We start from the raw sequence: 12,354 nt of genomic DNA, 5'->3' as shown, positions 1-12,354 counted from the left end.
CAGGGTGGATTCAGGTTAAATAGCACAAAAAATATTTCTGGTGATGAGGTGGTTAAATACCAAACTATTTCCCTAAAGGAAGTGGTGAAATGTAGATTTTCTTTTCCCTCGGATGACTTTAGCTTACTCCTGTTGGAAACGGGAGATGGAATACATGAGCTCCGGAAACCTCGTCTGAAAATGGCAATTCTGTGGCTATAAGATAACTTTATTATGCTCACGTAAAAAGAGCTCAGGGCAACCCATATAACAACAGACTATTACTCAACCCCGGACCCTCCCAGAGAGCCACAGCGAAGGGTTTTCTCACCTTTCCTCCCTGTTCCCATATCCAACAAGCATGAACCAGAAAGGGCCTGAGTCACCAGGTCATGTGACTGAAAGTGCACACGGGGCCTCTCCACACTTGGCACGGCCAGATGAAACCCAAATCGCCGTGCCCTGCAAGCTAAGAGCACCAAGCAGTTGCAGGTTTGTCTCAGGAAACATCCCGGGGCTGCCGTCCAGCCATTCAAGCTTTTGAGAAACTTCTTACTTAGAAATGATTCATTCCGAGGCACAATGGCCTGGCCATAAGACGGGTTCAGTTGGCCACGTTGTTCACATTGGGGGTCTGCTGGACACTGCAGCTCCAGGATTGCTGAGGGGAGGCCTCAGCGCCACTCCCTGCTGTAGACGCCAATCACTGTTCTCCACAGAAGAGGATGTTTGCAATGGCTCCTCCCCTGCTCTCTGGCTGCTGTTCAGGTATGTGTTAGTCAGTCAGTCAGTCAGTCAGTCAGTTGATTAGTTGGATGTTAGTTGGTTAATTGATTAGTTTGGATAGTTAGTTTTGCAAATAGCACAAGGGCACAACCCACCTCCAAGAACATGATGTTGTTTCACGGGCTCGTTAAAGATTTCATAGCCCCTGTGGGAAATCAGAAAAGGCCCTGAACAGGAAGCCCACATGAAGAAACTTTTCTCCTCCTGCTCTAATGATTTCCATTTTCCTAAGAATCCTGGACTCAAAGACTATTCAAGTTAGTCAGACCTTAGGAATCATCATCTAGCGCGACTTCATCGTTTTCCAGGAAAGGAAGCCCAAGCCCAGAGAGATGGAGCGATTCGCCCAGGGTCACACATCTGGTCCGTGCCCTTCACCTAGGAGTGGACCAGCACACATCCAAGGTGAAGGAGGAGGAAATAGGCCGTTTCCCTCTTGTATTTCCAGTGATGGGGTTTGCCTAAGATTGACAAGTATAGATTCAGACGTTTCTCCCTCCTATCAATGTCCCAAGCACCTCCATCATCACCAAACTCACATGTAAATTGCCTGTTCTGCTGCTTCTAGGAACTCACTAAGCCTTTTATTTCCATGAGACGACTTTAAATTTATAGGCACCATCAGTTCCCTCTAGCAGAAATGAGAATGGCTTCCCGACCCACAGAAGGAAAGGGGTGCCCGCAGCAAGCTCAGGCTGGGTGGCAAACACCCACCCAGGTCTATCATCCACCTTTTCTTGTTCTTTCCGTTCTTGCCTCCCAATTCCCAGAACCCACCTCCTCACCTGGAAAGTAGATCAGTCAGGTGTAGACAATGTGGGTGTTTGAAAGAGCCAGGTTTTTCAAATCAAAAGGCCTAGCTGCATATTAGCTGCATGGCCTTACTCAAGACATTTAACGATTGGCATCTTTAAATTGAGTATGATAATGCCAAGGTCCCATGAGAATGCAATGAGATCATATTTTGGGAAAGCCCTTTTGAAACTATGGAGAGGAAATCTAAGGGATTTTCATTACTGCCTCCAAGGCGCCCTATGCCTGACCATGCGTTAGAGTTCACAGCCCAGAGGAAGGGTGTTGGCAGCTGGGCTGGGCCAGAGGCAGGGCTGGAGATGGGAAACGTGTTCTCCTCCACCTGTGTACACAGGAAAGCGCCCTTCCCACAGTCCTCAGAGGGAGCACGGCAGGGGCACGTGTGGTGCGGCTGGGGCCAGCTGTGAGCACCATCCCAGAATGCACTGTGGCTGCTACTCCCTGTCAGCCCTTGAAGCTGCTTTTTTTTTTTTTCTGTTTTTAGTTCTCATGGCTTCTGGGGCATTTTAAAGAGGCTGTGTCACTACTGGTCTGGCAAACAGGCAGCTTGCTCTAGGGCAAGAACACTTTTTTTCTCAGCCTGAGTTTGTGCAAGTGGAGAATATTGGGGATGTGGATGCCTAGTCCCAATTGCTCCACATCCTTCAAGCACTCAGCTTTCCCCTCCCACTCCAGTATCTTCAGCAGTCTTTTTTTTTTTTTTTGAGGAAGATTAGCCCTAAGCTAACAACTGCCACCAATCCTCCTCTTTTTCGCTGAGGAAGACTGACCCTGAGCTAACATCCGTGCCCATCTTCCTCTACTTTATATGTGGGACGCCTGCCACAGCATGGCTTGACAAGCAGTGCGTAGGTCCACACTTGGGATCCAAACCAGCGAATCCCAGGCCACTGAAGCAGAACATTCGAACTTAACCACTGTGCCACCTGGCAGGCCCCTCAGCGGTCTTTTTTTTTAATTAATTTTTTGTTGAGGTAACACTGGTTTATAACACTATAAATTTCAAGTATACATCGTTATATTTCAACTTCTGTGTAGACTACATCATGTTCACCACCAAAAGTCTAGTTGCCGTCTGTCGCTGTACACATGTGCCCCTTTGCTCCCTTCGACCTCCCCTCCTCCCTACTTCCCCTCTGGTAACCACCGATCTATTCTCTGTGTCTATGTGTTTGTTTGTTGTTGTTTTTGTTTTATCTTCCACAAATGAGTGAAATCATAGGGTATTTGGCTTACTCCGTCTGACTTGTTTCCCTTAGCATAATACCCTCAAGGTCCATCCATGTTGTCACAAATGGCAAGATTTCATCTTTTCAATGGCTAAGTAGTATTCCATCTATACATACACCACATCTTCTTTATCTGTTCATCTGCTGAGGGGCACTTAGGTTGCTTCCAGCTCTTGGCTATTGGGAATAATGCTACAATGAACATAGAGATGCATGTATCTTTTTGCACTAGTGTTTTTGTGTTTTTTGGATAAATGCTCAGAAGCTGGATCATATGGTATTTCTATTTTTAATATTTTGAGGAACATCCATATTGTTTTCCATAGTGGCTGCACCAGTTTATATTCCCACCAGCAGCGTATGAGTGTTTCCTTTTCTCCACATCCTCTCTAACACTCATTATTTCCTGTCTTTTCAATAATAGTCATTCTGATGGGCTTGAGGTGATATCTCATTGTGGTCTTGATTGGCATTGCCCTAATAATTAGTGATGTTGAACATCTTTTTATGTGCCCGTTGGCCATCTGTATATATTCTTTAGAAAAATGTCTGTTCATATCCTTTGAACATTTTTTAATTGGATTTTTTGTTGTTGTTGAATTGTACAAGCTCTTTACATATTTTGGATGTTAATCCCTTATTGAATATATGATTTGCAATTATCTTCTACTTGCACAAATTGGTAGATTGTCTTTTCATTTTATGAGGTTTCCTTTGCTGTGCAGAAGCTTTTTAGTTTGATGTAGTCCCATTTGTTTATTTTTCCTTTTGTTTCTCTTGCCTGAGGAGAGATGATATTCAAAAAGATATTGCTAAGACCGATGTCAAAGAGCTTACGGCCTGTGTTTTCTTCTAGGAGTTTAATGGTTTCACCTCTTACATTCAAGTCTTTAATCGATTTTGAGTTAATTTTTGTGAATGGTGTAAGATAATAGTCTACTTTCATTCTTTTGCATGTGGCTGTCCAGTTTCCCAACATCGTTTACTGAAGAGACTTTCCTTTCTCCATTGTACGTTCTTGGATCCTTTATCAAAATTAGCTGTCCATAGATATGTGGGTTTATTTCTGGGTGCTCAATTCTGTTCCCTTGATCTGCGTGTCTCTTTTTCTGCCAGTATCATGCTGTTTTGATTACTGTAGCTGTTTAGCATATTTTGAATAAGGGAATGTGAGACCTCCAGTTTTGTGCTTTTTTCTCAAGATTTCTTTGGTTATATAGGATCTTTTGTTGTTGTCTTCAGCAGTCTTGACAGGAAATGATAATCTCCTATCTGACCAAGATTGATGCCTTGTCCTCTTTCTCCACCTCAAAGACTTTGTTCCTTCCAGAAGGAGCATCCTCTTTTACTCAAGTTAGCTACACCACCTGCTTCATCACTTCTTCCTGAACTGTCTTCCCTCCATAAGCATGGCTGACCCCATCCCACAGCCCCTTCAGTTTCTCCTCTCCCCAGACTTTTTCTCCTCTGTCTGTGGGCACATTGAGATTTCTAGTAAGGTGAGGCATGTTCCTTGATGTTTCTTCCACTATTTACAATCCTATTTGCATTTTCTTTCCATTGCCACACTTTTTAAATCAGTGATCTGGACAAGTAGTCTCTTTCTGAAATCAGTATTTTTGCCTCACCTCATGCTCTGTAGAAGCTTTACTCCCAAAGGTCACCAAGGAATTGTCAAAAGGTCAATGACTAATTTTTGGTCCTCATTCTTCCTGTGTAATATTGATGTTCCACTCAATGGGATTCTGTCCTCCTGTGGCTCCTGTGGCAGCACACAACCCTCATGTTTCTGCTCTCTGCCTGCTCCCATGTCCCCTTTGTCAACGCCTCTTCCTTTTACTGCCTCCTTACCATGGACGTTTGTCAAGATTCAGTTCCCTGGGGCTCTGCTATTCTGTGTATTCTCTTTCCCTTGTTAATTTCACCCACTCTCTGGGATGGATGTTTGCTTCATTCTGAAAATGTGTCCAACATCTGTATCTACATATAAGACTATTTTTACCCAAAAATGCCTATTCAATGTTGTCTTCCTTGGGGCTTTCATAGTGATTTGATATCTAAAATTAAATTCATCATCTTTCTGGCTTCTGCATTTTTGTTAATATTATAACTTCTCTCTTAATTAATCACTTAGGGGCTAAACTTGAAAACCATTCCTAATTCCTCCACCTCTCTCATTCCTCTATTTAATCACCAAGTCAAGTCAGTTCTTCTTAAAAACTTTTGCAACCTCCTTTCCTTCTTGCCCATTGTATTCTTACTGACTTCATCCTTCCTAATTCAAGTAATTCATTCTTTTATTCATTCATTTAACAGATATGTCTGGAATGCCTATTCTGCACCAGGCTTTGTGCTAGGAACTAGGTAAGTAAAAATAGACACAGACTGCTCCCTAGTCCAGCAATGATATTTATAAGCTGGTGGAAGAAGCTAATGTTCCTCAAGAAAATATTAATGAATATATAGTACCTACAAATTGAAATGAATATTCTGAAAGACAAGGACACAATTAAGGCTTGAGACATGATGTGTGAGTAGAAGTTGACTAGAAAAGTGGACATGGCTTGTGGCGAGAAGGAAGAAAGTTACTTACTGATGGAATAATTTATTCAAAGACCATTTGGTCAGAAAGAACACAGTAACTTCAAGAAACTGAGAGAGGTCAGTGAGGCTGGAGCTGAGACAGCCAGGGACAAAAATGAGGCTAGAGAAAAGGGAGGGGAAAGACCATGTCAGGCGTGGTCAACCAGGGTAAGTTCTTTGGTTGGACTCCATCCTAAGATTGATGTAGAGTCTTTATTATTACTCACTTTAACTACAGCAATGGCGTCCTGCCTGAGATTCTGACTTTTCCTACTTCAATCTGTGCTGCATGTCATGATAAGAGTGTTCATTAGATAATCCTCCAACCTATCTAGATTTATTTCTCAAGACCAGCTTACACAACTAGTACATTACAACCAACTGGTCTACCCTTTGATCTCCAGGCTATTTAGTGCTTTCCTGACTCTGTGCCTTTGCTCACCTCCTCCACCCCTGCTTCAATTATCATCTACTGCTCCTCTCTACCTCATGCCTACGCACCATTGAGGGGATCATTTAAATCCATTATTTTCTGGAAACCATTAATATCCTGGCCACCTTAACTTAAAATGCTCTTGACAACCATGACATATGCCACTTACATATCACAAAAGCCTGGACTTTAGAGCTAGAAAGTCTTGGTTTGAATCCTGGTTTTGAGCTAATCACTTAATTCTAGAAGCCTCAGACATCTAATCTATAAAATGGATAAAAATTATTGTACTTATTAAATCAGAATACACTTCTAAAGTATCTAAAAGTGTACTTAGCACATAGACAATGCTGAATACTTGTTATTCATGTTCCCGCCTTCAGCTTCTCGTACTTTTCTAAGGAAATGTTAGGCTTTTTGAAGAAAGGGACTATCTGTTTTACAAAACTACCCCTATTGGCAGAGGATAGGATTATCTATAGAAAATCTACATAGAAAATTAATATCAATAAAATTAATAAAAGCATCAGCAGTTATTAGAAACAAAATCAATATATAGAAATCAATAGAATATGTATATACAATGAAGTACTATTCAACCTTAGAAGGTAATCAAGTACGGATACATGCCGCAACAGAGATAAACCTTAAAACATGTGCTAAGTGAAAGAAGACAGTCACAAAGACCACATATTATGTTATTCCACTCATATGAAAGTCCAGAATGGGGAAATCTATAGCGACAGAAAGCAGATTAGTGGTTGCTTGGGGCTGGAGGAGGGGGGGGGATGGGAGAGCAGGAGGTTAGCTGAAAGACAGCGAGTTTCTTCTTGAGATAATGAAAATATTCTAAAAGGGACTGTGGTGATGGTTGCGTATATCTTTGAATACATTAAAAAGCATTAAATTGTATACTTTAAATGGATAAATTGTGTGATATGTGAATTACATCTCAATAAAGCTGTTAAAAAGTCAACAGATGTCTCTAAATAAGTACTAATCAATTAGAAAACTTTATGGAAAAATCTCATTCACAAAATCAACAAAATCTGTAAGACACCTATAAAACTAATAAATATTGTATAAAATCTTTGTTAAGAAAAGTACTGTATTGAAGTACATAAAAAAAGACCTGAATGAACGGAGAAATAAAACATGTCCGTGAATGGAAGACTCAATATGGAAAAGACATCAATTCTCCCTAAACAAATCTATAAAAGAACTATGATTCCATTCAAATATTTATTTAATACTAAAATTCACATGTAAGGGAAAAGGGCTAAAATATCCAAGACATCCCTGAAGTAGATAAATAAAGTGAGAGGCAAGGCTTGCCCTCCCAGGGATCAAGACTCATTATAAAGAAGATTTGTTGAGAGAGGCCAGCCCAGTGGCACAGCGGTTAAGTGCGCACTTTCCACTTCAGCAGCCCAGGCTTCGCTGGTTTGGATCCTGGGTCAGGACATGGCACCACTTGGAAAGCTGTGCTGTGGTATGCATTCCATTTATAAAGTAGAGGAAGATGGGTGCAATGTAGCTCAGGACCAGTCTCCCTCAGCAAAAAGAGGAGGATTGGCAGCAGATGTTAGCTCAGGGCTAATCTTCCTCAAAAAAAAAAAAAAGAAGATTTATTGACAGAGTGTGTTAGCAAAGGATGGACAAATAAGCCAACAGAACAGAATAGAGAGTTCAGAAACAGACTCTCATACAAATTCAAACTTGGTATATGAGTGAAATGACCTTAAAAAGTCAATGGAGGGGTCAGCCCTGTGGCATAGTGGTTAAGTTCGGCACACTCCGCTTCGGCAGCCTGGGTTCGTGGGTTCAGATCCCAGGTGAGGACCTACACTACTTGTCAGCCATGCTGTGGTGGCAGCCCACAGATAAAGTGGAGGAAGATTGGCACAGATGTTAGCTCAGAGCTAATCTTTCTCAGCAAATAAAGAAATAAATACATAAATGGAGATTTTTTTTAAGAAAAGATGGGATATTTAATAAATGATCCTGATACAACTGATTCCCCACAAAATTGTATCTCCCCCTCCCACCAACCAGAAATAAATTCCAAATGGATTAAAGCATAAATCTGAAAAGAAAGCCTCATATCTTTTAGAGGAAAAACGGGAGAATATCTCCATGGTCTCACAGTAGAGATTCTCCTTTTTTTTTTTGAGGAAGATTGGCCCTGAGCTAACATCTGTTGCCAGACTTCCTCCTTTTTTTTCTCCCCAAAGCCCCAGTACATAGGTATATATCCTAGTTGTAAGTCATTCTAGTCCTTCTATGTGGGATGCCTCCACAGCATGGCTTGATGAGTGGTGTGTAGGTCCATGCCTAGGATCAGAACTGGTGAACCCCAGGCTGCCAAAGCAGAGTGCATGAACTTAATCACTCAGCCACAGGGCCGGCCCTGAGATTTTCTTAAACAAGACAAAAAAGTAGTAACTTTATATGAGAAAAATGAATTAATTTGATTAAATTGGATTTTCTAAAATTCTTTACTATAAAAGTGAAGCATAAAGACAGGTCACAGACTGAGAGATGAAATTTACATTGCATATAATCAAAAAAGGATTAATGTCCAGAGAACAGGAAATGCTTACACAATTCAACATGACAGAACAAACAACCCAACAGAAAAATGGTCAAAGGATACAAATAGGAAATATACAGAAAGAGAAATCCAAATGGCCAACATCTTTATGAAAAGATGTTCAACCTCACTAGAATCAAGAAAATGGAAGTTTGAAAAAAAATTAAAGCTTGTCAATACCAAATTGTTTCATGGATGCAGAGAAATAGGAATTCTTACAACTGCTGGTGAGAATGTAAATCGGTACAGCCCACTATGGATGAAAATATGGCACAATGTAGTAAAATTAAGGACATGCATCTCTAGGACCAGGGAATTCTCCTTAGAGGAACCTTCAAAAAACTATAGCACAAATGCATGCAGAGGCTTGTTTTATTTATTCGTTTATTTATTTTTTTGAGGAAGATCAGCCCTGAGCTAACATCTGGTACCAAGCATCCTCTTTTTTTTTTTTTTTTTTTTTTGCTGAGGAAGACTGGCCCTGAGCTAACATCCATGCCCATCTTCCTCTACTTTATACGTGGGACACCTGCCACAGCATGGCTTGCCAAGTGGTGCCATGTCCACACCCGGGATCTGAACCAGCGAACCCCAGGACCACGAACGAGAATGTGCGCACTTAACCACTGTGCCACCGGGCCAGCCCCAGGAGGCTTGTTTTAAATTTCTTTTGCATTATCTGTAATAGTAAAAAAAAAAAAGTCTAAACAGAAGAATGAATAGTTACGATTAAATATCTATAGAAGTTAGTGTATTAACATGGATAAATCCCAAAAAATTCATTTGAGCAAGAAAAAAAGAAACCACCTCTTGAATGACACATCACACCGTTTATACACATTTTTAGAACTTGAAAAACAAAACTCTGTATAATTTATGGACACAAAAATGTGTAGTAAATATAAGAACATGCACAGAAATGACAATGAGAAGCATAAAGAAAAGGCTCCTGGAACAGGTGGAGGGTGACAACTTGGGTGGAGTCCCACGGGGGATTCAATTGTTTCTGTAAGGCTTTGCCAAATATGGCAAAATTTAAGATTTTAAAACTAGTGGTGACCATAAAGAATTCTTATAAATATTCTCTGTTCATTGCTATATGTTTGAAATCTTCAATAATAATAAAAAGTAAAAACCTAGGTTTTTACAAATGTACTAGACAAAAGGTTAATATCTTTAATATATCAAACTTCTTGGAAATAGGTAAAGTACAAAAACATCCACCCTAGATAAATGAAAAAAATAACATGAACAGAGAACTTCCGAATAATAAAATATAAATAGTTAAGAAACATCTTAAACCCACTATCAAAGAAATTCAAATAAAAAGTAAATAGGTATCATTTTCACATATTAGATTAACAAAAATATTTTTCTTGGTATTACTCATTGTTGGCAAAGCTATGATTCCGTGAACACTCAAAAGTATAAATTACAACTAACATTTGGAAAAACTATTCCAGAGTTTGGATAAAAATGTCTATAATTTTCTACCTTGTGGTTACATTTCTAGGTATCTATCAGAAAAAAAAAAACAGGAATGTAATAAAAATTTAGGTTCAGAGAAGTTATTTTTTTCATTGTTTATAATAGCAAAATAATTAACCAACATAAACAATCCAAATTAAGGAAATGATTCAATAAATTACAGATTATGGTTTACCCGTAAGATGGACCATTATGTAGTCATTCACTTACGATGGTGTTTGTTAAGAACTCTTAAAGCTATTGGGAAACAACTGTGCTGTAGTGTCAAGTGGATATAGGGTATAGACCCGTATGACAGTGTTCCCCCAGCTATGTAAATATACACGGGGTCCTCATTATCCGCATATTCATTATCTGAGTCTCCGTAGTTGCAAGATTTAATGAAATGAGGATAAGGCGTTTAGAGAGCCCGCCCAAATCACATGCAAAGCCACTAACAAATAAGGATCTGGAAAGTTAGATCAATAAAAAATTGAAGAGAAAGTGAAGAAGAATGGTAACAAGACATTCCATGCAAAAGAGAGTAATTTGACTGTTAAAGTACTATGAGAGGCCATTGAGGAAATTGATGAACTCTTCAAACATTTTTGCAATATTGGCTTCTTTATGATTGTGTTACAAAATAATCAAATGTGAAGTGAAAAATGTAGCATTAAGCTAGCTTTCATTTTCTCTGGAAAAATTATCCCACGATCCCCTCCCCCACCATTTTATTTATTAATATTTTCTTCTAAGAATTGATGTATAATTCCAAGTATAACCTAAATTTTATTTTAAGGGTTTATAATAAAGCTATTTGTACAATTTTTACTACATTTTCAAGGTAAAAATCATAATTAATCTTTTTAAGTACTTTTTATAAAATTTTGATTTCTATTTTAATTGATTAACTTCAGATGATTCTAGGTTAACAAAGAATTCCTGATTATCTTGTGTAGAAAATAAAGAGTAGAACAGCACTGTCCAGTAGAAATATAATGTGACCCATTTGTGTAATTTAGGTGAAATTAATTTTAATAATATATTGTATTTAACACTATTGTTCAAAATATAATAATTTCAACATGTAATCAATATAAAAATAATTAACGTAATTTTTTTTACTAAATCTTCAAAATCCAGTGTGTATTTGACACAGCACATCTCAATTTGAGCTTGCCACATTTCAAGTATTCTATAGCTCAGGTCTAGAAGAAAATGTACCAAAATGTTTTTCAAAATGCACACAAAATGGTTGTGCATGAATGGAGGGATTAGACGTGAAATATCACTTCCATAATTTAAAACTTTTTAAACTTTCCATATTTTTAGCTTTCTTTTTTCATTTATGAAGAGTAACATTTTTCTCTCTCTCTCTCACTTATGGCTTAAGTATTTAAATAATACATTTTTTCCCTATTTCTCTTTGTGTCCTTTGCTAGTTGCATTTCATTTCCTGCTTTGGCTTTTCTGGTTTTCTCAGCAAATTGTTTCCATTTTTTTTCCATCCTTTTCACTGGTAGCCTGGCGAACTTCCACCTCTGAGATCATTTTCAAGCAACCCTTGGCCCTGCCAAGTTAATTGCTTTCTCCCCTTCCCTGCTTTCTCATGGATCAAGATTGTTTTTCCTTATGTTATTAAAACCGTATTGTTTTCTTATGAAACAAGCAGTTCTCTTGGACTTCTTTGTCTTTTAAAAACCCTTCCCAGGGGACACTTTCTGTTCTTGGAATCCAGTTAATTGATTTTCATTCCTCTTCTCCTACAGGTTTTCTCCCATCCGTCTTTCAGAATCATACGTTTTATAATGTAGAAATGTATGGTCACTTTCAATCAGGTTGCTAAATTTAAATTTTCGAATACGTATTCCCTGAAAGTGATTATCACATCAAGGGCTGTGTTTTTCAATCTGGTGATTTGATTTCTCCACCACCTGCCAGAAAGGGCCGTTTCTCCTAAGGGAGCTTCAGAACTTCCTCCGCATCGCTTCCACGCTGTCTCCTTCAAAGAAGATAAACACAGAAAATGTTGGGCTGCACTGCAGCATTCTGTATTGAAAAACTTCGGTTAAGTTGTTCAAAGAAAACTGTGGAGCTTGGTCAAGAGATCGTGTATCATTTTCTTGAGGCTAATTGCTAAATATCACTTTTCTGATGTCCTTGAAGTCCCTGAATCAGCTGAGAAAAGAATTGTCAGTATTCGTATGACCTAAATAATTTTGAAATCTGCCCTGGATATTAGGCCACTGGTACTTATTACTGTAAGAAACTACACACTCAGAAAGTGGAAGAGTTCATTTAAATAATGGAGTTGAAAATAAAGTGAAAAAAGTAATAGAGGTGGGGAGGGAGGTACTCAGGTAGCAGTTTAGTGAATACTAACGGCTGACCAAAGGGACTCACGCCCAAATTTACAGATGCTGAAATCTAACTCCTTGAACATCTGCTCAGGAACCCACACAGGCCACCCA

At 39.0% G+C, this 12,354-nt stretch overlaps 1 long non-coding RNA gene across 1 annotated transcript; it reads left to right on the top strand.

Annotated features, from left to right (window-relative positions):
• The first annotated feature begins 417 nt into the window (after nt 1-417).
• On the top strand, nt 418-11,987 carry LOC139083349 (uncharacterized). The gene is made up of 3 exons (XR_011539990.1): nt 418-747; nt 5,124-5,171; nt 11,653-11,987. It is a non-coding gene; the product is annotated as an uncharacterized lncRNA (long non-coding RNA).
• The last annotated feature ends 367 nt before the right edge of the window (nt 11,988-12,354 follow it).

The sequence above is a fragment of the Equus przewalskii genome, chromosome 5 (assembly GCF_037783145.1).
Source record: "Equus przewalskii isolate Varuska chromosome 5, EquPr2, whole genome shotgun sequence".
Classification (NCBI taxonomy): domain Eukaryota; kingdom Metazoa; phylum Chordata; class Mammalia; order Perissodactyla; family Equidae; genus Equus; species Equus przewalskii.
Note: the sequence above shows the minus strand (reverse complement) of the source record. Positions and strands in the feature narration are given on the sequence as shown.